Raw genomic sequence first — 23502 nt, 5'->3', positions numbered from 1 at the left:
ACCTCCTTCCTTTCCATTCATACTGGTGACCTGAGTTTTGAGACCAACCAGAGCACAGCTGCCTGGAGCGCTATGCTGATGCCAAGCACACTCCATTAATCCATGACCAGACGGGGTTTGCTAATGTTCATCAGCCATGGGGGTGTGTAACCCACTGCCATGTTGCTACTTGTGCCCATATCCAGTGTGAAAAACAGTTCTTAGAATCATAGAAACATACAATTGTCAGGGTTGGAAAAGATATCGAAGATCATAAAGTCCATTAACCCAACACTGCCAAGCCCACCACTAAACCACATCCCCAGGTACTACATCTACTGATACTGTTAAGTACCTCCAGAGACGGTGATTCCACCATTTCCCTGGGCAGCCTGTTCCCATGCTTAACAACACGTTCAGTGAAGAATTTTTCCTTAATATCCAGCATAAACCTCCCATGGTGCAACTTCAGGCTGTTTTTTCTTGTCCTATTGCCTTTTACCTGGGAGAAGTGACCAACACCGAGCTGTTTACAACCTCCTTTCAGGTAATTGTAGAGAGTGATAAAATTTTCTAGGGCTTCCCAGCCTACTTGGCTGTCTACCTGTCTACCTCTCTGTCTCTCACTATTGCCAGAGGAGCACTGGCATACAGCAGGTGGCATTTTAGGAGAATCATTACCACTGTCTCACCTTGATATGGTTACATTACTACACTTGCCGAGAACGAGCCAGACCCTTCTTTTTTCCTCAAGGAGAAAAAAAAAAAAGATTTTTTTTTTTTTTTTTTTTTTTTCCAGGGGGTAGACCTGCCTCACACACACAGGCTCTACTCCTTCACAGAGGTACATCTGCTCTGATGTGAGCTGCTGACCCAAAGTCCCCGCTGCGGCGCCGCCGAGCCCGGCGGGGCCCGGGCCGTGCGGGGCGGGAGCGGGGCCGGCGGGCACGCACTCGACATGGCGCCGCGGCCGGGCCCCGGCCCCGCCCGGCCGGCACCCTGCGGGCCGCGGCCCTGGGCGGCGGCCGGGGCGGAGGGAGAGGAGGGGCGGTGGCGGCCGGCGGCCGGAATCGTTTCCTGGGTAAGCGCAGCGGGCTGGGAAGCGTTTCCGGAAGGCTGGCCGCATCCCGCAGCGGCTTCGGGCGCCTCCGGGGCGGGCGGCAGAGCGGCGCGGCGGGCAGGTGCGCTCCGCGGCGGGCGGCGGGGAGGGCAGGGCAGGGCAGGGCAGGGCAGCGCGTCCCGTGCCGTGCCGTGCCGTGCCGTGCCGTGCCGTGCCGCGCCGTGCCGCGCCGCGCCGCGGCAGAGCCCCGCTGCGCGGCCACCCGCGGTGCCGCCGCTCCGCCCGGCCCTGCCGGTGCGACCGGGTAGGAGGCCGGGGGAGGGTCCTGCCGCCCTTGCTCGGGGCGATTCCGGCGCATCCCGGTCTCGGGAGTGCGGGGCCGAGGCCGGCCTGCGGTCCGCTGCCTTCCCCCGGTGTGCAGGAGCGCACTGCAGAGCGCTGGCCGAGCCTGCGGCGAGCGTGGGCTCTGCTCCTGCGGGCGGCGAATAGCAGCGGCAGCCGGTCTTGTTCTGCTGCTGGTGGTGCGGTAAAAAAACCTGAAAAATGGTAAAAGTGACTGTAGAAGTAGCTTGCTTTTTTGTTTGTTTTTGTTTGGTTTTTTTGTTTGTTTTGTTTTGTTTTTTTAATTAGTAGAGTGAGAGAGTTGAGCTCTGTGATTAAATCGTACCGCGAGGGTTACGCGGGGGGCTGCGAATGGGAGCGTGCAAAAAATACAGTCCTCGGCACAAAACGTAGACCCCATTAATCCGTCGGAAGTTGTCAGGAATTTGCTCGGGTCCTAAGGCAGCTCCCAAGGAGCTACTTTTCGTTGCGGCTAGAGAGATAAAATGGAGAGTGTAACGGTTTGTGTTTGTACTTCATTGCTTTGCCTGCTTGTTTGCAATGTTTTATAATTCTTGTCTGGGCTCCTGCTTGCTAGGGAGGGTAAGTGTACTTCTGGGCTTTAAACACAAAATAACAAAACCAAGGAAAAAACCCAACTCTGCAGTGGTGATGCGATGATAGGCTTTGTGCGTTGTGGATGCTGCTGGTAGCTGTATGTCGCAAATGGTGTCTGCAGTCAGTTGTTCAGGGTAACAGTATCTGCTGCAAGTTTCGGTGCTTCACCAGGATCTGCTGTGTTGCCCCAGGAGCTGAGGTGCGGTTGCTGCTGAGCTGCTGCAGGTTTGCTGTGTCCTCTGGCTCGGAGGTGTGCTCCTCCAGTTTGTTCTAGATCCTACCTATTGTCATCTTGCCATCTCGTGCTCTAGTGTTTTCTGAACGCCTGAATGAGTTGTCTCGTGTTTAAAACTATTTTCTGCTGGCATAATTGCATTTAGTTAAAATAAAAGTGCAAATGTCCTAGCACTTAAAGGAAGAGACATCCTCTTATGATGACCTTGGGACAAAATCTTAGCTGATTAATTTCCTTGCCTGGAAGAGTCATGCGGAGCGTGGATATTTTTGTTCTTCCTTTACTGCAATGATTATGTGATGAAATACTTTTTGGCTTGTATTTTTTGGTTTTTTTTTTTTTTTGTCATCTAAGGGAAATCAAGGTCTGGAGAAGACTCTTTGGGATGAGGAGTAATTTTATCCTGTGTTATGAAGAAAACATAACTGTAGTAGCAAGGAGGAAGATTCTTGGCTCTGAAGCAGCATGAGTGGATGTGCCTTTCCCAGCAAGAGTCATCTAAATAGTAGATTACAACTGTGGGAACCAATTGCTAGGAGAGGAAATGCATGACTTGCAAACCTGGATTTTTCTTTTTGTTTTTCAGTTCTGCAGCTAAGTTGGAAACCAGTGACAAAACTGGTCATTTTTTTGGTGTGGTGTTGAGTAGACTTTGCTGTGCCATTGGTCAGGAGGGATGGAGACTTCCTTAGGAAATTCCCGAGGAGCGTAGAAAGGGCTGCTGCAGGGTTTGAGCTGAAGAGACTGGTGACTTCAGGAGCTTAAGGTGGAATTTGAGTACTTGAGATTGCCTGCTGTAAGGATTTTTTAGCAGGGCTTGTGAAAAACTGAAATGAATCCTGGTAGTTGATAGGTAATGGTGAGCAACTGACTGATTTTATCTCCTTCAGATAGCAAGCTTTGACACGGGACTTGTAGTCATACTTGAACAAATCATCCTCACTGAAAATAAACTATCCCGTACGTCCCTTTCTAGTGGGCCACAAAGTCCTACCTTTGTGCCCTGCTGCGAGCAAGGAGCTCCGTTACTGGGAGCAGTAGAGCCAGGGATGTGCTGGCTGCGCTGGCTGATCACTGACCAGGTTGTTGCTGCCTTGCTGCTATGGAGAAGGTGAAGGTGATGGTGGAGTGTGTTAGGCCAGGACACAGGCAGGAGCCAGGGTGGAATGGGTGTGAGCTCCTGGGGAGTGCCAGCCACGGGTTCTCTCAGCTGTGCTGCAGCTGGGACAGTGCAGAGCGAGGCTGGAGGGCAGCAGTGTCAATTATTCCAGAGAAGTCAAGGAAAGCCTGGCTTGTTTACCCCAGCAAATAAGGCTGAGATGGAATATGATTGCAGTCTGCAAGTACAGCTGGGATATAAACACTAGAAAGGGAGAGGGGAGCTATTTAAGCTAAAGAGCAATGTTGGCGTGAGAACAAATGGATATAAACTGGCATGAATAAACTTAACCTGAAATTTACACAGTTTCTTCCCTTAATGGGCTCAGGTTCTAGAACAACCTTAAAATGCAGTAAATGGGAGTAAGCCCCTTAACTGGCTCTTGAGGATGAGGAAGCTGAAGAAGTCTTTATTGTATGCTTGGCTGTGGCAGTAGGAGAGAAGGCTTGGTGACTCAGGAAAAGCTTTTCTGTATGTCTGAGTTAACTTAATATAGATTTTATATGTTAGTGTTTCTTATTTTAAAAATCTGATGTTACAAAACTGCTATAAAAATGGCTGCTTTACAGCTTGTATTGCTACACGGTTGCAATTTGCTTAGTGGCTGCTTTCTGAAATGTTTTGTATGTTAGTTTTTTTCCCCCTCTAAAATAATGTGTTGTCTAACAACTGCATCTAATTGTGTGGAAAATCTTTTTCCTTAAAGTCCAAGCTGTGCATAAGGAAACTATATGTTTGTATGTATGAGCTGCTTGAGCTTATTAACTTTCAGGTTGAAAAATGAACTGCAGCAATTTCTTGCCCCCACCATATAAAAGTAATTCAAAAATCCTCTCAAAAAGGAGTTCCTGGGGGGCTGTACAGTAGACCCAGATAGTGTGAACTGAGCCCAGTTCTCCAAAGTATGCTGTGACTGGACGACCAGAATTAAATGAAGTTAAAACAAATTTGAAAACAAGTCTAGTTGAGCTAGTTGTGCAAGGGATTTGTCTCATTTATTGTCCTGCAGAATAGCTGTTATCTGGCATGGTGGTTGCAGTAGTTGAACTTGTATGAAGTCTGTAGTTGGTTTGAAAAATATTGTGTGTGCAACACAGAAGGCAACCAGCTGCCGATGCTGTATGTTGGATACTGTGACTGTCAGCAGCACCTGACTGCTTCTCATGATGATCAGTATCCCAGCATCTCTGTGCCTGTCACCTTGTCTCATTATGCTTTGGACAGAGCACTGATCTGTGCTGTCCCTTGAGATTTAAGGAGCAGAGGGTGTTTTTGGAATGCTCTGTGTGGTGTCCTGCTTTAGTTGCCTAATTATTTTTACCCTTCAGCCTGCTTTCTTTGTAATCCCTTGTCTTCTGCAACCTTTTTTCTCTTTTTCCTTTTTTTAAAATTTTTTTTTCCGGTTACCATGTAAGCAGATGTCAAAGGAAAAATGAGAACAGGATGCCCTTATTCAAAACCTCCTCTACAGATACTCTCTGAACCTCTGGCTGTTCTCAGCTTGGTATTGGGTTGGGTGCAAGCTTTCCTTTCAAAACATTTGATGGCTTTTGGTGCCAAATGCCTGTCTGGTCTGTCTGCAGCCTTCTGGGACCTTGTTGCAGCCTCTATGGCCTTTAGCCAGGAGTGCTGCTTGTCAGTAGGTCTGCTCCTGGCTGTGAAAAGAATTCCTGCTTTCTGCTTGGATTCCCCTGGATCCCTGCTGAGATTATTGTCTCTTTTACCATTTTCCATTCACCTGCAAGGGGTGTTACAGATGGGAGACCTTAGAGCTCTGGCAGGAGAATTTGAGGGAATTGTTGTGTTGCAGAGAGTGCCCTGGAGTTGCTGGTGACCACTGGTTTATCTGTGCCTCATCTGGGGGGTCCTGGTTGCTGAAGTCTGTTGCCAAGGGTGTAAGAGCAGAAATGAATGTAGGAGTCTGCCCTGACAAAGACAGCACACACCTGGCCTCCATCATTCTCAGGATAGTGAGTTAACCTTGTTAAAGAAAGTGGATTTCTTTATGCCTTAAAAAGATGAAACTCGATTTAGCTGGAGATCTAAGGTCAGCCTCAAAAGTTCTGTCTCCCAATGTTAAAATCATTTTCTTTCTTTAACTGAAGTGTTCTGAGCTTCAGTCTTCCCTTAAAATGTGATATTTGTTTGGGTAAGTATTTAGATCATGACTTTTACTGTTGAACAAACCCTCCATCTGAGTGTAACACTGATTAGTGCATTTTTAAAGTGGTCTGCATACCAATTAGGATGATTAACTAGATGCGAATATGTGCCTTTATCAGTAGTCTTTGCTGCATTTGATACTGAACACTAATCTCAGATGAATGAAGTCCGATGCAGTTCAGTCTAGGAATTCATGAATGTAAACTGCTAACTTAGTAGTAGTGCATTGAAAGTAATATGTGACAGAGGGAGGTTTCCTAGAAAATAATATATGCAAATTTTTATTCTGATCTCAGTCCCAGATAGCCAGTGTCTGTAATTCTGGTTTATTTTAACTTATGAATAGTGCTATGGCTGTAAAGTACTTTAAGCAAACTCCTGGCAGATTTATATTTGACAGTTTAATCTGTCTGACTTCACAATTTAAAAACCTTCCCTAAAATCTCTGTGGTGTTCTCCTGTAGCTACGCCAAAATGGAGTTATAACTCAGTGATTTATTATTGTTTGGCTGTTCTTATTTTCTGGAGAAGACTAAAAGGGAATCTTTTTTTCCTTTGTCTTCCTTGCTGGATTACATTGCACCCAGATAATATACCCTGTCAGACAAAGAATCAGCTCTGTCTGCCTTTGGGGAAACCTTCCTGGAAGCACTAGTCATGCTTCACTATGATATGCTTTTAAGCAATTTTGCAGTGTGTTTTGTTGGAGGTTTGTTTTTCTTTGCCTTTAGTGCAAATGCAGTTTAATTTTCAAAGGCACCAAAAGAAACATTTCTAAAGTACTTCTGCAGATTTCAAATGTAGATGATATGTTTAAAAATACTATTTGGATTTAATGTTGGTGTTAATGCTGGTTTCATGCAGTACTCTCTTAGTCACAACTGATTTTTTCCTTATATCCATTAGTTGGTTATGGAGGGAGGTTTCCTGATGTAATTACTGTGTGTGAAAGACAGATTCCAAAGAGAAGGAAATTGACATGCATTAATGTTCCTTACCTCTATGAATTAACTTGTTTTAACAGAAGAAACTACCATAAGCTTTATATGTTGTTGTCATCTGTTGTAGAAACATACATTTTCTTTGCAGTGTTCTCAGGCTAGGAAGCCCTCCAAACAGTTATTAAATGGCAGTCATTAGTGTGTCTAATATTGCCACAAATTAGTTAAGACTTTATTTGGAACCTTGTAAGTATAATTTCTCAGATGAATTGAAGGGAGATGCTGCAGGGCTCCTACAAGCCAGCTGCAGAATTCAGCAAATGAGGAGCTTGACATTAAGCCATCCTATGGATCTAATATAGAATTTCATTTACCCAAACTACTGCTTCCACTTCATAAGGAAGTGTAAGCAGTAGTTTGGGTAAATATGGCAACTAATGAATTGCTCTTGTGTTTACATTTGCCTTGTTAATTCTATTTGCAAAGAGGTTTATTGTTAGCAAGAGATGTTTTTTAGTAAGGTGTTGAATTGTGTAGCTGTGGAGAAAGCTGTGCAGAGAACCACCATGAAACATGAAAGGGAACTGCAAGGAAGAGAAATAAGGAGAACTTGGCACTTGACAGATCAAATTGGGATTTAAATGCGGCATTATGGAAAGGAAGTTTAATTACGTTGTGTGAGTTGGAGATACATACAATATGTATAAAATAAATCTATGAACTTACAGCAAGATTCATTTGGAAGTAACTACCGTAGGCAGCCTGGGTGTTTGGGATGCACATGGCATTAAGAAAACCTTCAGCACTATGTGATGATCTTGTCTCCTTGGCACCCAGCATGACTCCTATGTAAGCAGGAGAGGCAGATCTCCATGGTATTTTGTTGATTTTTTTTTTTTGTTGTTGTTGGTTGTTTTTTTGTTTGTTTGTTTTTTTCCTCCCTGATACCCATCTGGGTGTAAAACCTTTGGGCAATGTGAGATCTCAACAGGTCAGGCACTCTGGTTGAGTGGCAGGTTGGGAAATAACTCATATTTTTCGAGTCATGTGGGAGCCTGCTTGCCTTCTTCTTCTTTGTTTTTCTCTTCTTTCCTTCCCTCTCTCTTTTTCCCCACCATAATTCAAGAAAACAGTGAAACAGCACAGGAACCATCAGTAAAGGAAATGGTTTAACACAGCTGTATATTAAAAGATACTTGTACTCAAACAGGATTTCTAAATTTTTGAGGCGTTTGACATTCATTTCCTTAAAAAGTTCTCCAGTTTAGAAAAAAAAGTTTGATGATACTTGTGTATTTGAAAAGAGAAACATTAGAAAAAATCCATATTTTTAATTATTTGAAGTTTGCTTCTCAAAAACGTTTGAGATTGGACTTACTGTTAGATAACTTTGTAGGTTGTTAAGATGACTAACAAAGGATATTGAAGTAACACATAATAATGTTTGCTTTAAAAATGTGCTGTTATTTAAGCATGTGCAAGATCTGCTAGCAAACAATGCCTAATTATGTATGTGTGTTTTAACCTTATTTTTATAATCTTTGCATGCTGTTATGCCAGCACTGACATGTGTAAACTTTTTCAGTGAAATATCCTATATATTTCCTTTTGCAAGTATGGATTTAAACATGGGTAAAAATGATGATTCTGTATCTGTCAAAATATAGGAGGCTTTCTGGTAGAGGCATATCAGCATTCAGGGACCAGTAATTATTTTCTGGAAACCAATGTAGATATGTCCTAATGTGATAAAGATGCTGCTGTTTGTCATGGAAATGGCTTAACTCTTGATGGCAGATCACAGAAAATTCAGGAATTCTCAGTGAGGGGTCTGTGTGGGGAAGGGAATCAAGAGGGGCAATTGGGAGACTCTGAGGGATGTCAGTGAGGCTTGATGCCGAGAAAATCCTGAAGTCATGGATCCTCAGCTTACAGGTTTGTTCCTCAGGCAGGAGTCACATTTCTGTTGTTTTCTGTCTTGCTTTGGGCTAAAACTCAGACAGCATATGTTGCATGTTGGTTCTGAAATACAGTCTCCATGCTGTGGTTTTGGCCAGCCAGTGTGTAGGAACACATACAATGGCACGATAAGGTTTTACTTGCTTGTTTCTAGGCAGAAAACAGGGGGATCCCTCGGTGCTTCCCTGTCCAACCAGCAAGTCAGGAGGTGATGTTTGTTCTCCCTCCTTTCCAGTGCGTGTGCACATGCTGCAGGGAAGGGAACAGCTGACAGGCAGGATATGGCAAGGTACATCCCTAAATTTGCAGTTTCCCTGGTAGCAGAGGCTCTGGTGACCCTTGTAGCCTCAGAGATGTGGCAGCTGAGAGCAGTCACTGTCCTTGCCTTGCAGTAGCCCTGAGGCTGCGCTGAGCAGTCTTCCCTGGCAGTCTGGAGAGGCCCAGGAGTTGGTGGCTGGCTGCCTGCCATCCTGCAGCACAGAGCCTGCCTCTGCTGCTGCCAAACCAGCAGGTAGGAGTGCTGGCTGGGCGGAAAACATTTTGTGGGATTTATCCAAAATAAATATCTAATTTTGCATGGGTGAGGCTGAAATTCTTCAGCTGTACCTCCTGCTAGAGCAGAAGAGAAACCCGCCTTTTTGTCTCAATGCTTTTCTAAGCTTCTGTGCATATGCAAGGTAAAGCTATTATTTTCCTAAATTTAATGTTTGGGTCCTCCTTCCTTGAGTCGTGATGGATATCTAGATCTATACTGCCCTGAAAACCTGTTTGAAGACATGTAACCCAAACTTCTCTGAACCTCCCCCAAAAGGCTCACAACTGAGGCATTTAGCTGAATTTTTGCTTCTGCTCTGTGCTTCTACATAGTTCTTGAAGTGTAAATATAGAGCTGGAAAAAATAGCACTTGATCTGGTATCCCAGCTTGCACTAGGACTTAAATTAGGAAATATGAGCTTCTGCTATAAATCAGAAATTTGAGTTTGCAACCCCTTAATTTTTGGCCTGATAAATCCTATTACTACTCAAAAGCTCTTAAGGTTCATGTCTGTAAGTCCCAAGGTTGTTTTAAATCTGTGGGTTAAATAACACATAAGCAAAGTTTTAAAATAAGACTGCCAGCCCACACAGCATGCTGGCTGGAAAACCAAGACTGGACAGTGTGGGGCTGATTCAGGACATGCTGATCTGACTTCAAACCTAGCTAGTGTTGAGCTTTAGCTTCTGCTGCTGATACTGCCTTTGCTGCAGTACAGGGATGGAAAGTTCACAGCTTGCTGGTGTTTGTTCTAGTATCATTTGTTCTCTCAGAGTAACGGGGTGAATACACAGTGTCGCCAGGATGTCCTAGAGAGCTCTTCCAGGGCACACAGTGTGAGCGTGTCCGGCGTTCTCCTAGAGAGCTCTTCCACGGCACAGTGTGAGCATGTCCGGCGTTCTCCTAGAGAGCTCTTCCAGGGCACACAGTGTGAGCATGTCCGGCGTTCTCCTAGAGAGCTCTTCCACGGCACACAGTGTGAGCATGTCCGGCGTTCTCCTAGAGAGCTCTTCCACGGCACACAGTGTGAGCGTGTCCGGCGTTCTCCTAGAGAGCTCTTCCACGGCACACAGTGTGAGCATGTCCGGCGTTCTCCTAGAGAGCTCTTCCAGGGCACACAGTGTGAGCATGTCCGGCGTTCTCCTAGAGAGCTCTTCCACGGCACACAGTGTGAGCATGTCCGGCGTTCTCCTAGAGAGCTCTTCCACGGCACACAGTGTGAGCGTGTCCGGCGTTCTCCTAGAGAGCTCTTCCAGGGCACACAGTGTGAGCATGTCCGGCGTTCTCCTAGAGAGCTCTTCCACGGCACACAGTGTGAGCGTGTCCGGCGTTCTCCTAGAGAGCTCTTCCACGGCACACAGTGTGAGCATATCCAGCGTTCTCCTGGAGAGCTCTTCCACGGCACACAGTGTGAGCATATCCAGCGTTCTCCTAGAGAGCTCTTCCAGGGCACACAGTGTGAGCATGTCCGGCGTTCTCCTAGAGAGCTCTTCCACGGCACACAGTGTGAGCATGTCCGGCGTTCTCCTAGAGAGCTCTTCCACGGCACACAGTGTGAGCGTGTCCGGCGTTCTCCTAGAGAGCTCTTCCACGGCACACAGTGTGAGCGTGTCCGGCGTTCTCCTAGAGAGCTCTTCCACGGCACACAGTGTGAGCGTGTCCGGCGTTCTCCTAGAGAGCTCTTCCACGGCACACAGTGTGAGCGTGTCCGGCGTTCTCCTAGAGAGCTCTTCCACGGCACACAGTGTGAGCATATCCAGCGTTCTCCTAGAGAGCTCTTCCACGGCACACAGTGTGAGCATATCCAGCGTTCTCCTAGAGAGCTCTTCCAGGGCACACAGTGTGAGCGTGTCCGGCGTTCTCCTAGAGAGCTCTTCCACGGCACACAGTGTGAGCATATCCAGCGTTCTCCTAGAGAGCTCTTCCACGGCACACAGTGTGAGCATATCCAGCGTTCTCCTAGAGAGCTCTTCCAGGGCACACAGTGTGAGCATGTCCGGCGTTCTCCTAGAGAGCTCTTCCACGGCACACAGTGTGAGCATGTCCGGCGTTCTCCTAGAGAGCTCTTCCACGGCACACAGTGTGAGCGTGTCCGGCGTTCTCCTAGAGAGCTCTTCCACGGCACACAGTGTGAGCATGTCCGGCGTTCTCCTAGAGAGCTCTTCCATGGCACACAGTGTGAGCATGTTCTGAGTTTTCCCTGCTGCCGAGTGCAAATACTTGGTAGCTTCCTCAGGCAGCCAATGTTCAAACAGGCTTTCCCCATTCTGGGGTTGTTCTTTGAGCTGAGGTTGCAGGCAAATATTTTAACTATGGGTAGATACCGTGTTTTTTTATGGTAGGATGTGTATCCTCCTTGAACAAGGTGAGCTTGAAAGGAGGTGTTGAAATTCTAGATCCATGATGGTGGAGGATGAAACTGAATTTGAATAGATTTTAAAAACTGACAGATGAGATGCTCTGAGGAGGGTGACACACATATCCTGCAAATCCAAAAAGAAATACTGGTGCTCCCAAAGGCTGGCTCAGGAAAGGCACCTGCCAGAGGACTCGGAGGCAGGAGCTAGTACATAAATAGATGAAGAGGAATTTTAATTACACAGAGGAGCTAGATGATAAGATTTGCTGCAAAATGCAACGGTAAAATAAACCTAAGTCACTTGCACAGAGTTAGACACTAACCTGGATATAAAACTCTTCTGTGGAGCAGTGGGGAGGCATAGTCTGTGCTACATACAAATAAATCCATTAAAAAATGTTTTCTAGATTTCTTTCTTTCCTCTCCTTGTCTGTTTTAAGGATAGGCCAGGGTTTATCCTGTAAGATTCGAAGTAACCAAATTTGAAATTAACTGTGTTTTGTTTTGCAGAAACTGAAGTTCCCACATGGGAGTTTCACATACAAGCTATGTTCCTTTGCATTTTCTTGGCTATTCCTAATGTAGTAGTGTCTGTAGCTTTTATTATCTCTAATCCAGAAGCATAAGCTACCTCAAATGCTTTCACATCACAACAGGGAGTTTTAATAGGCCATGAGAGATTCTGTGCAAAGCTTGTCAAGTAGCCACAGCTGGCTGGTAAAAGTGGATGATTAAAAACTAGTGTTTTCCAAAGCCTTGTAAGTGGAGTGTGACAGGCTCATTGATTAACCGTGTTTCTACCTTTCTCAGAAGCTGTTGGTGAAAGAACTTTTTCTTTGAAACAGGGCAGTGCACACATGAATGCTTGACTCTTGTGGAGGCTAATACTTTCTTACCTCAATGGTATCTGCTCAGCATACAGGATATGGTAGAAAAATTATTGGTACTTTTGAAATGGGTGTTCCCGAGGTTTTTAGCCATAAGTAGAAAGCAACACAATATTTTAAACTTGATAAAGTGTTTCAATTAGAAGCAGTAGACTGTTGTGTGTGAAGAGCACATCACAATTTTACAAGCTGTAATGAAATAGATTGGTTTTACTGAGTGTCTGCTGAGGATTGACAGAGGCAAAGCACAGTAGTGAAACAACAGTGTGGGTTGGATACACTCTGATGGGGAGCAAGTATTTAAAAAAAAAAGGCAGCTGTACTGGGAAGTCTAACTCCAATGCTGTTATCTTAAGGGTCACCAGGGATGGCTTCAGGAACTGAGCTTACTTTAGAACAGCAGCTTATTGTCAGAATCAAGATCATGAAATTTGTGAGAATTGGTGCTAGGAGGCTTTTATGTGTTCATTTCCCTCATTTGCTCCATGCTTTTTTGTGTTACAACAATATCTGTGTTTAAAACAACCTTTTCCTTAAAACACTTATCTTCGAAGAGAAAAGCAAAGTGCTTTTCAAATTAGGTGCTCTGAGTACAAAGTTAAGAAATAGCATGCCGACAGGAATTTTAGATCTGCTGGTTTTCCTGTTGTCACATGGATTTCACCACATTAATACAACTTTTGATAATGACATCCTTGACCTGGTTACTCTTTTTATGCTTTCCTTTCCACATTGAGTCAGGCAAGCATAAACATTTAATGTATATTAGAAATGAGAAGTTTTGTCTTCAGAAATGAATCACCGTGGAAGGGGAGGAGGGAGAACAGCAAGTCTTGTGATTTTTTTTTTTCCTGCATTCTAAATGAAATTGTTAGGTAGATGCTTAGGTCCTACCACGCTGATGGGGCTTCCCCCCAGATCTATCACTGATTGTGATAGATGAGTTTCTTAAACTGTATTAATTTTTTGAACTGAAAACTTTATATGCAAGTTGCATGTTAGCTGTGACTGTGTTGCCAAAGGAGGTCTTTTGATGCCACCACTCAGGCAAGTGGCATGTTTTGGACTTAACTCCTGTAAGATGGTAATTGACTGCTGGCCCATATTATAAGGGCAGAAGAAAGTATTAAGGAAAAGACAAGGTGCTTTTTAAAAGAAGGAATAATTACCATAATAATTTTCTGAGTAGTGCCATTGGTAATATAAAAGAAACTAGTCAATTCTTTTTTTTTTTTTCTTGAAGATAAAAATAGGAGCTAGAAGTGATGATGGCATACTAGACACTTTGAGATTGCTTTTATCACAGATGATCTGTTTTCTTGAATATTCACAGGTAATCATTATCACTTAGGTCCTTCTGTCTTTGTCTAGAGGAAACAAATCTTATTTTTAGCCTCCATCCTGGTTTTATGTAAATCATTAATTGCTCTTCTGTTTCATTAAGCTGCAGCCAACCATCAGATGTGGGATCATATTATTATTATTAGGGAACTCTGATGCTTTAATTACCTGTGTGCCACACTTTTCAGTGCTATAAAAGAGTGGTTACACACTACCTGTGCATCCAGGCAGGCATAGTGACAATAGTACTGGGATTTTTTTCTGTGATTTTTGAGTGACTGTTATTAAGACTGTCATGTGTGTGTAACCTTTCAGCATATAGAGTATAAATTGCTGCTCCAACTAAACTTAGAATATGAAAGCAGTGGAGCTTTACTCCAATGAATTAATTCTCATGCTCTCAGGTATCAAAATTGGTTGAAATTTGGTGGCTTAATTTCAGGTCAGTGACCCCTTTGTACAAACATATACTTGATATCTCAGTGCAGCAGTGTGGGATTTCTGAGGATGAGCACTGCAAGCTCACTGAAAGGTCCCACGTGTCTCTTCCCCAGCATGGAGTGACTTAACACCTCTCAAGGCCTGTGACACAATTGTGCTTGTCTGCAATTAGTTGCTTGACTAATTCCCAGTGTTAGTGATTACTGGTGGTTACAGAGATAGCGTTGATATTGCCCTATACTAGGTATTTTGTAAAGAACAGAAATTAGTAGGTATATTTTGTTGAAGAAAATGTGTATTTCCTTGTGGTGACTTTTCTTATTGAAGCTTTAAATTTCTCCTTCTCAGCAGACTGCTCCTTCTTGGAGTAAGTGAAATAGAAGCGGTAGGGAAAGTTGTTATTTTCTTGGGTGACTAACCATATTTTTTATTCTCTGTATAGAATCATAGAATGGCTTGGGTTGGAAGGGACCTCAAAACTCTTGTTCCAACCCCCCTGCCGTGGGCAGGGATACCTTTCACTAGAGCAGGTTGCTCAAAGCTCCATCCAACCTGGCCTTGAGCACCTCCCCAGGGATGGAGCATTCACTGCTTCTCTGGGCAACCTGTTCCAGTTCCTCACCACCCTCATAGCAGAGAATTTCTTCCTAATATCTACTCTAAACCTACTGTCTTTTGGTTTGAAGCCATTTTCCTTTTCCTGTCTTTATATCCTCTTTCTCCATCTTTCTTGTAGACTATGAAAGAGAACTTCATGGTTTTTTGGGCGGGTTTTTTTTTTTAAATCTTTACTCTGAGCAATGAAGTATTGTGTTTTCATTCTTTGCATATTTCTTGATCTGGTTCAATTAGAATATAGACATGTGTAAAAGTTATTTATTTTCCAGAGTGGCAACAGCCCTGGTGTATTTGAAGCACAGTGTGTGTTTACAGAAGAAACGATCAGACTGTTAAGTTTTAAAACAGATATTAAATTAAAGAATAGTTAAAGCCATGTATGGAAAATGGGACAAAATGCAACATAAATTAATCTGTTGGTGGACTATGTCAGAGTAAATGACCCTTTATTTTCTTTTTCCTACCTTAAGATGTGAGTCAGGATAAATATTTTTATTTCATCTGGTCTTTAATAAAACATTGGTTATGGCAGTCGTTCAAGTTACAAAGCAGTTAAGGGTTGTAATAAAGGGGAAGCAATAGAAGAGCAAAGAAGATGCCTAGATTGGGGAAGACTAGGGGTGGGATGTTGCCAAAAAAAATTGTCAACCAGAAGTTAGGAGTGCTCAAAAGGTGCATTAATCTTGCTGGTACTAAATGAGATGTTGCAGATGTATCTAACCCTTATACAGAAGAAGTAGAGCCATTATACAGTATACTGTGGAGTTTTTCTCTATGAGAAATAAACAATTTTAATAATGAGAAGTGAGAAAGATAATTTGAAATCCAACTTGGTGTAAGAAGGTTCCATGTTCTGAACACAAGCATTGGCGTTACTCCACATAGTACTCAGCATTTCAGAGGGACACACTTTGGGATTTCTTGTCCCTTGCTTTATCTGGTCTTTCCCTGCCTCCTTTCCAGCTCTGCCTCATTTTGCATGTTTTTGATCTCACCTCTTTTTTCTGAAGTTGTACAGTACTCTTTGTGCTTATAGCTCTGGAAAAGCTAATTGAAACAAGATTTTGCTAATTGTCTTTGGAAGTGGCACAAAGAATGACTGGACTGGCTTGCTCAGCCTGGAAAAGGGCGAAGTGCTCTGTAGTTCCTGGCTCTGAGCTGCTTGTGGCTATAAGGTTTCCTAATCTGTGGTCGCAACTTCCTGTTTGGCTGCTCAGAGGTGAAGTCCAAAAAGATTCAGCAGAGTGTGGTGTTTCTTGCTGCAAAAGCTTTGGCAAGGACTTCACTGCATACATAATTATAATAACAGTGTATTAAATACAGAAGGTTGTATAATACATTAGTATTTATTAAATACTATCATTATCTGAATTTTTGAAGTTCATAGTTGTGTTGTGTGTGACCTGAAACCTTCCAGGTTTAGAGCTTAGTTTGTATATTAGAGTTGCCTGTCTTAAAAATACCAAAGGACATCTCCTCTCCCTGATGTTTTTAAGAGCCAGTGGACATTATGGTGTGTAAGTGATTTGTGTCTTTGAACACAGTGCTGGAGAAGGATGGGCAGTCCTAGGAGCTGTGCTAGGATTTCCCTGCTCTCAGCTTTCCCAGTTCATGGTATGCAAGTTATGGGCTGCCATCTCCAACCCATGAAGACAGGGAGTGATGATCCAAGTAGTCTCTTCTTGTTCCTTGCAGATCTGCATGGCAAATCAAGGAGGTTCTGTAAGGTAGACAGAGAAGATGTTAGAGCAAGAATGAGGGTCGGCTTCTCTAAATACTCTACTGTATTTAAAATCTTTATGGCAACAATTCAAGATTTTATGTAGACAGTCAGTGGCAAACTTTAATACATGTGGTAATATCTATCCTTTGTTAGACTCAAAGAACAGTGTAGAAAATAAGTTTTTCCTGTCTAAAGGAAAGCATTTGCCACCCTTGTTACTGATAGGTGGTATGCTGATTCTGAGTAACCCATTATAATTGGCATGAGTAAAATAAGATGGAGGAGAAATGTTAACTTTGAGTCACTCATGGCCAGGAGTTAAATATGGCATTGTGCATTCTTAATTCTGTAAAAGGTGTTTCCAAAATTCCTAAAAAACCTTTGGATCTGAATAGCTTGGGTTACTGCTGTTAAGTTACAACAGGGATTTTGATGTTCTGGGAAAACATGTTTACCTGTCAGGATAATATTTCTTCATTTCTTTTAGCAATATGTGGTTCCTTTGGCTTTGCTTTTGCATTTTAGGCAGTCCTTTAATGACTTCAGTACTTTGATTTTGGCCTGCTGGTGCTAGTAGAATGGATGTGCTGAAGTACTTCCCTCTGATGTAAGTGGGCCCTGAATCACTTTTGAAAGCCATGCCACTTTGTTCATACAAAATTTTGCCTCTCCCTCCCCAAAGTGGACGCTGGGTCTTGACATTGGGTCATCGCACAATTAAGAGTGCACAGACAGCTTCGCGCTTCCTTGAAGTATCTGGCTCTGAACGCTTTGGCTTTAGGCTGACAGTGTCCAAGCATCAGCCAAGTTGGAGCATGTTTTTGATGTTCTTTCCTGGCAGACAGTGAGACCTTTGTAGTTTCAGAATTGTTTTTCAGAGATATGCTTCTCGTCCTAGTGGTTCAGCTGGTACTTTAAAAAAAATGATATATATCCTAAACCCATGAGAAACTACTTCTCTGATGAGGAGCGACTGGAGTTTGAATCAGATTAGTGATATTTTGAGATCAAGATGTGCTTTAACTGAAAATATTCCCTTAATTCTTGCTATAAAGCTTAATTTTTGCTATAGAGCAGCTGCAAAACACAAGGTAAAATTGCCCTAAGCTAAAGATTTATTGACTTTGCTTTTTTTCTTTCCTCCCCTTCTAAAACAATCTGCAGTATGTTGGGAAGTAGGGTAGCTGTGTTTGGATTCAAAAGTGTTTTGCAATGCTTAGCTGACTGCGGTGGGTTTGATACAGAGCAGCATTCGAAAAAGGCATGGCTTTGTGTGGAAAGCAGGAGCACAGCAACAGACAATTACTAATGGGTTTTGTACATGGTGCAGCGGCAGTAGGGAAGCTGTGGCACAGAGCAGAGGAGCTGTAAGCATATGTGCTCTTTGATATTTCACTCTGCTGGGGCGGGTTGGGCCATAAACATCTCTCCCTGTTTCCCTTTTCGCGTTTTGCTCCCTGCCAAGGCAGATGTAAACTTGCAGTGTTATTTGAGGTTTCTCTGTACAGATGTACCTTTTAACTGCAATTAGGGCAGAACGCCTCCCTCCCCGATGGGTAACCTGTAGCATTGCTCGTGTCCCTGTGTGACCAGAAATAGAGAGAAAGATTAACAAACACTTTGCTGCTGTAAAACTTTCCCCCAGGCTGAAATGGATAGGAAAGTTCAGTGTGGGTGATTAGTTCTAATTTACCCCCCTGCCCCAAGCAAATAATCAAAGGTTGCTGTTAAATTCACCTCATTCTCTATTAAGGTCATATTAAACTGCCTTACTTAAGTAGTGTTTTTAGTGTTGGTAGAGGAAAGCATTATATTGAGAAAAACACTTTATTGTGGAACAGTTTTAAAATTATATGGAAACATTGTATTTAGTGACCAATAAAACTGTGTTGCAAGACATAAGAACAAAGGAGTTATGAATGTTGTGTATCTGCCATGAAGGTGCCTGTCTTCAGTTCCTGCATAACCTCTTTGTGCTTAATCACTAAAGGATCTGTCTACATTGGCAGTGCTGGGGAATTTAACATGTCCTCTAATGTCTAGTTTATGTAAGAATTCCTACATATTTCAAATACTCGGTAATTGTGCTTATGTGTTTTGGGAGAAAAAAGTGAAGGGAGGTGGCTTGAGTAATGTTGTTCAGTTGGTAGTAAAATAGTTACACATCTATCTTTTCTTACTGAGATTTGAGATATAGATGCCCTTAAGGCCTTGTTTTCCATAGTCCCTGGAGAAGTTTCTCCACCTGGATTCTTAGCACTGGTGTTCAAAGTGCCAGCTGCAATCTAGTGTTTGATCATGTAAAAGATAACTAGCATGGTAGATATATGTACAGGGATCATGTGACATCCAGGAATTGGCAGGAGGGAAAGTCCTCTTGCTGGTTGTTGGTTGACACACAGGTCAACTCTTCTTTTATTATAGATGGTTAAGTGAAGAAAATACTTCAAGTGAGTGCCAGGCTATTTCTCCTTGAAATACTAGTCAACAGATTGTTTAAGAAATTTTAAACTGCAAGAATTTGCAGCCTGGCAGGCTGAGCTGTTACAGGCTTTGAATAACATGTGCTCAGGAGCATTTTCCTTTGCCTTGTCAGGACAGCTACATTTTACACTGGTCATTATGCTCCTGGCAGGATTCGCAAACACATCCAGTTGCATTTGGCTCCACTCCTGTTGCTGCGGTGTTTTGTTTTTCCAGAGTGCCTTTAGCTGCTATTCAACAACACCTTTTATCAATCTGGCCTTACCACAGCATGGAAACAAGAAAGGCTTACGTAGAAAGTCACTGTCTAGACACTGACTGATGTTACTTCTGTGTTTCATCATCCTTTTCTCCAGCATGCATCTTTTTGGCCACTGAGGTAGGGAAAGCCCACCAGCTCAATGGCAACACGAGAGGCAGCGTTGTCATGGAGAAGTGTTCCCTGTGCTGAGTGGTGGTTTTAAGTTAGAATGGGGAGACTTTCTTAAAATTTAAGTTTTGTGTGTTCTTGAGTAAAAAGAGGACTTATTTTCGGAAGTTACCTGATGCCCTGAAAAATGCACAGTTAGAAGTTTGGCCAAAGTTGTGATACATCAGTACATTTCAATGAAAAGCACAAAGTGTTCATGGCTAAGGATACCTTTCATGAACTTTCTGTTCAGCTCTTTAAAACAAATAATTTTGAGGTGTTCTGTTCCAATTCCTTTCTCATTGTAAAAGTTCTTTTTTTTTTTTGGTGTGCCTTGGAAACTGCATTCTTTATTTGAATTGAACTTAAGAATTCATTTAAGAGAGGTTAAAACAAAAGTCTAAAAATTTAATTTGCTTTATTTTTCTCTATTCCATTTCGTTTCCAGACTCCTTGCACTTCTGAAGATTTGAGGCAGAGAAGCTGAGGGAGGTTATAAAGTGAAGGTTTGGGGATTAGATGTAAGCACAGCCATCCCATCTACAGGGATACAAGAAGGATGCTGCTGTTAGCTCTTCCAAAAGACTTGAAATCCTTCAGACTAAATGTAGTGTGTGGTTTTAGATTCATGCTATTTTTCAAGAGATTCAAGCCCACATCACTGAGCACAGATGAAAAGAATATGTGGAGAAGTCAAAGGAAGAATAACAGGATCTCACTGCAGCCAGCTGCACTCTTTGGTGCTATCTCTTGCTATTACAAAAACAGCGTGTGGCATCCTTGGTTGTAAAAGCTGGTTGTGGAGGGGAGTTGCATTCTGCTTGGTGTTTCTAGCTGAGGACATGCATATTGAATGATTTAAAGAACAATTTGGAGAAGATGTTGCTTATGTCACTTCAGTGTTGTGCAGTGTTGGGGTAGTTGTGGTTGATGTATCTGTGATGTGAGGATGGCAATAGCTTTCTTAACTTGAGTAGAAGTTGTTCAACTTAGTACTTCAGAGCTTCTTTTTGGCAGTTAAGATAAAAGATATACACTGTGGTTAATGCAGGAGTAGCGATGATAGGAAAAGAGTACTATCAGACACTGTTTTAACAGCTGTGGTTTCTGTGATAAAGACAAATCCTGTCACATAAAACAAACTACAGTTTAGTAATTAAGCTTGTTTTGAATATAAATTTATATTTAAATTCTGAGAGGAAACTTTTGTCTGTCTCCTTGAAGCTGTGTGAAATCCTTTGAGGGAGAAGGGATGGGGTGCTTAGAGAGTAATTTCTGATATTAAATGGCTTCTGAAAAGCTAGGCTCATCAAACCCTGAATTTGGGGGTTGAGAGTTAGTGTTCACAGGGTGGAAAACTGTGAAAAACTTTATTGAGAAGCACCTGATTTCAGAGTGCCAGAGGTCAGCTGGCCTGGAGTACCCTTTGTGCCCGGGCATCACTCCTTGTCCCCATTCCCCTGCTGAAGGAGGGGCTGGTGGGGTGCTGGGGGCTGGCTGCTCCCTACAGCCACTGGCACTGCTGCAGTCCCTCTGTGGAGCTCCCTGGCCGGGGTACTGTGAAACTCAACCAATTCCAGTGGTAGCCAAGCTTGTAATCAATTAGGCACAAGGTGAAAATAACAAGGAAGAAAACCAAAAGGTGAGAGCTGAGTGTGAAATATCACCAGGGCTTCATTAAGGGACGTGGGATTGACAGCTGCTCAGCATCTTCATCCCTGTGTGTGCAAGGTGAGCCAAGGCTTCCATCACAAGTGCTGCAAAGGCTAACTTGGCTGTATCCCTACATCTAAACATCCTTTGCACATTTCAGGGTGTCCTCTGCTTCTAAATAATGGTTCTGTATCTCTGATCTATCTGGTGCGGATGTTTACCTCCCCCTTGCTCTTAAGAGACTCTAGTCTAAACATTTAGTCTAAACCTGATTTATTCAGGTCCTCTAACTTTGTACTTAAGTGGTATGAACAATTTTATCCAGTGTTCTGACAAGTTGTGAACTCCTGTCACAGTTTGTACTCAGCACACTTTCTTTTGGAAGAAGATAAATACAAAGAGCTTGAATTAGAGTTCAGAAATTCTCCTCCTGCTGTGCTCAGCATGAGAGGGGAACCCAAAATCTGGAGGGAAGAGCTGTTGTTATGGCAGCAGAAATAATTTTTAATTGAAACTTGCTATTCAGATGTTGCTTTCATGTTTCCTATTTCAATCTTGAAAGAGGTCTGTGTATTATATGATGAAATAAATGACTTTTTAATATGCATATAACTAGTATCTCCCAAAACTCTGTAATTTAGGCACTTATGTGAATAATAGCACATCATATATAATAGTATGTTGCCTTCAATTTTCCAAACTCTATTAGAAAGGGCAATGATGCACAAATGTATAACTTCATTAGGTCTTTATATTTAGTACTGTGCAGCCCACTTGATGCAGATATCTTTATTTGTATTGCAGTGCAATTGAATCACTGGCATAATTTTCTGAGCAGTGAGGCTGCCCAATTATGATTGTAGTGAGTCTGCAGAGATTAATGAATGCAACGACTTCTCTAGGTTTTAATTTTCTTTCCATTGAACAAAGTGTGCTGGAAGGAACAAATGGGAAAAATAATCTGGTTTTAGCTTACTGAGTTAGCATATGGCTTCTGTCTGAATGGAAGCATTGGCTCCTAGCATTTGCAGAAGACAGCTGTCTCATGGCTGGGGCTTTCCTCTGAGATGTTGGGCTCTGACATCTTCATGCAAGGGTGCTAGTGATTCCAGTTCCCTCCACTTTACCTGCAGAGTTGCTGTGTAAAGGGGACTTTCACTCCAGTGTAATGGAGAGGGCAAACTTCCTGAGGACTAACAAGGCTCCTCAGTGGAGTATGTTTGGCCTGGAGTCCTTGAGCACCTTGAGTCCTTGCAGTGGGTGGGATTTCAGGAAAGTCAAAATGTTCTCATTTTAAGTACTTTTTCCCCATCTTTTTTTTTTCCTCTTGCTTTCCCTCCTTCTAGTGTGCTGCCCACAGTGAAGTGTTGTATGCAGTGATGTACAATTTGTCACAGAAGTCACTTGTATTTTCCTATTGGTGTCCTGCTTGTGTTTGCATCACTTTGCTTTTTGCAGAAACACCTTTTCATTATAGCTGAAACATAGATTTTGTGCTCAGACTGTCCATGACACTTCCTTATGTTTCTTTTGCAAGTGCTTGTTCTTTGTTTCAGACTGTATAAAGGTCTAGACACCAAAATGACATCCTGAAAATACCAAAAGGCCTCTGGCTATTCTAGAAGAATTGAAATTGAATTCCTATTTTCATCAGGACACCATTAATCATAGGCTTATGTGATGAGCAACTCCACTGTATGTGTGAGTACAGATAGCTGTTGGGAACTGGTCTCTTGATACTTGCACTGCTCCCTTCAAGTCTTTATTTTGCTTTGATCTTAAGTGGTCACCTTCAATATGAAGGTGAAGCTCATAGATCTGGACAAGCCATCTTTTTCTACAAGCTGTTACCTGAAGTGATTGGTCTCTCAGAGAGTAAAATCTACCAGAGCCCAAAGGTGAATGTAGAGCAGAGCAGCAAGCAGTGAAATGTGCTTTTTATGACTGGAGTTGATGAGTTTGAAGGGGGAACAGTGGAAGATTTTCAGCTGCATCTCCTTTAGTGATGGCAGTCATATCTTGCAACCAGGCAGACTTGTTAAGTGTTGGTATTTCACTTGTCTGTGTGAAGAGGTAGGAAAAAAGGAAGGAAATGACAAGCTACATGTCTGTTAGTATTTTACAGTGAGTATCTATGTATGCAGCTCCATCATTGGAGCATGACATTCCAGCTCCATTACTGAATATTCCATCCCTCACTGGGACTTATCAAAACAGCTTTGGTGGATAGTTGGGCAGTAACTGTTGAGCTTTTGCCCAAGTATGGAGAGGCCTTCCTCATATATAAGGACTTAATCTCATGATACTGATATCAGTAGAGTGAGAGGATCTGGCCCTCATCTTCTGTTTGGGTAGAGATGGTGTGGGCCTTCAGTAGGGAGAGAAAGTGAATGGTCTTTTGCAGACTAGAATGGGTTATTTTTCCTGGGAACATGTCTTGGGACAAAGGGACTATTAAAAGGAGACACTGAGGAGAAGGTAGGATTTGGATGAGGTAGAAGAGGTTACCCACTGGAGGAGCTAACACCCTGGAAAAGCAATGACTTGGAAAACACTACAGGTTACCTTCCTAGAATAGAAAGGAAGATGATGTAACAAATCTTGATGGTTTCCAAG

The 23502-nt window shown here is 42.9% G+C and overlaps 1 protein-coding gene across 9 annotated transcripts in view; it reads left to right on the top strand.

Moving 5' to 3' along the window:
- The first annotated feature begins 1037 nt into the window (after nucleotides 1-1037).
- APBB2 (amyloid beta precursor protein binding family B member 2) overlaps nucleotides 1038-23502 on the top strand; it is a 168391-nt gene continuing 145926 nt past the window's right edge. For 5 of the 9 annotated variants that reach the window (XM_068188938.1, XM_068188945.1, XM_068188942.1 and 2 more), the window contains exon 1: nucleotides 1039-1160. The gene's annotated coding sequence lies outside the window, so the exon portion shown is untranslated. Of the gene's footprint in view, nucleotides 1161-23502 lie in introns of all 9 variants that reach the window. The other 4 variants (XM_068188940.1, XM_068188946.1, XM_068188939.1 and 1 more) reach the window with 2 other exon arrangements.

Source organism: Anomalospiza imberbis, chromosome 4, assembly GCF_031753505.1.
Source record: "Anomalospiza imberbis isolate Cuckoo-Finch-1a 21T00152 chromosome 4, ASM3175350v1, whole genome shotgun sequence".
NCBI lineage: Eukaryota > Metazoa > Chordata > Aves > Passeriformes > Viduidae > Anomalospiza > Anomalospiza imberbis.
Note: the sequence above shows the minus strand (reverse complement) of the source record. Positions and strands in the feature narration are given on the sequence as shown.